Source organism: Austrofundulus limnaeus, unplaced genomic scaffold, assembly GCF_001266775.1.
Source record: "Austrofundulus limnaeus strain Quisiro unplaced genomic scaffold, Austrofundulus_limnaeus-1.0 Scaffold4, whole genome shotgun sequence".
In the NCBI taxonomy this organism is placed as follows: Eukaryota; Metazoa; Chordata; class Actinopteri; order Cyprinodontiformes; family Rivulidae; genus Austrofundulus; species Austrofundulus limnaeus.
The window spans coordinates 3,702,529-3,703,817 of record NW_013952406.1 but is presented as its reverse complement, the minus strand read 5'-3'; the positions used below and the strand labels follow the sequence as shown (position 1 = coordinate 3,703,817).

Genomic DNA, 1,289 nt, shown 5'->3' with positions numbered 1-1,289 from the left:
GGCCAACAACACACTTTAAGAATCTGATGTTTCTTTAGATTATTTTGAGTCACTACCAAAGAGAGACTGAAAAAGTCGAAGAGTTTTTTTTCTTAAAGAGTTTCCCTTTGATGTCACTTCCTGTTTCACTCTGGCTGAGCCATGTTTAAAAGAAAATATGCCAGTTACATGACAAAATGAGTAAAATAGAACCAAGTTTCTTAAATTTAAAAATGTTTTCTTTCATTTTTTTCATTTGAATAATAAGCAAGTCACAGACACTTTTAAACTTTTGTTGTTGAAACTTTACATCTGTAGTTAACTAGAACACTGGTTTACATTTGCTCTTTTGCAGAAATTCTTATAACTCTTCTCTTTAAAAGGTTCTTTGTTTCTGTCAACTTAAAGTGGATYTATCATGCAAAATCCACTTTTTTACCTGTTAAACACATTTCGTTGCGTACTGGGGTCTCTAATGCAGAAAAGTTTGATTTAGTGTCTCTCGGTGCTGCAAAGATATATACTTTTTGGGTCATATATTTCAACTAGTTCAGCTTTCTTTATTTTCTATGACATTTTCTGAACTATCACATTAAAATATTTGTGACAGAACTGAAAAATAAGGTCTGGACTTACCAATTACAATTTGGTGGTCTTCAATCTCCTCTGGTTCTGCGTCAGACTCTGGCTCCAACATGTAAGGCTGGATGGACAAGTCTTCTGTTGTCTTCTTTTGATTCATTTGTAAATAAATTAAAACATGATATGTCTCCTTCAAATGGATATTCTTATTTTTAAAGCGATGTTCATAATTGTGTTTTTACACGCATGTATTCTTTGCCTAAAATATGCAGTATTTTCCATAATGTCTACTCTCAAATTTATAAGCCAACATGCACTACCTCTGCATACATTTGGTATTATAATATCCTTATGGGTGTTTAGGGTCGTACAAATTCTCACATGCTCAGCAGACCCCACTCCCACAGCTGTGCTAAACACACAAGGACGTCACAGTTGGCTGCTTTTATTGTGGTAAAAGGTAAAAATCCTGGAGAGTTCAGGTGTCATTGGAACAGAACAAACTGAGGCAGCGTGTGATTAAATATACTTCCTGTTTTTGAATGTCTCTTAATAATAAAATAAAATAAATCATAAGCTGCTGTCAGTCTTCTTCAGCTCCAACATGAATCAAACCCTTCAGCAGATTTATCGTGTCAGCAGCAGCAGCCATTATTGCTTCAGCTTCTCCTCTCATGTTCCTCTTTTTACCTCATCTTCAATCCATTTTCCATTAAAAAAAAAAAAAA

At 34.2% G+C, this 1,289-nt stretch overlaps 1 long non-coding RNA gene across 2 annotated transcripts in view; it reads right to left on the bottom strand.

The window, feature by feature from the left end:
- LOC106528504 (uncharacterized) overlaps positions 1-653 on the bottom strand; it is a 7,110-nt gene extending 6,457 nt beyond the window's left edge. For both annotated transcript variants that reach the window (XR_001311512.1, XR_001311513.1), the window contains exon 1: positions 616-653. This is a non-coding gene — a long non-coding RNA (uncharacterized LOC106528504). The remainder of the gene's footprint in view (positions 1-615) is intronic.
- Positions 654-1,289: the final 636 nt, after the last annotated feature.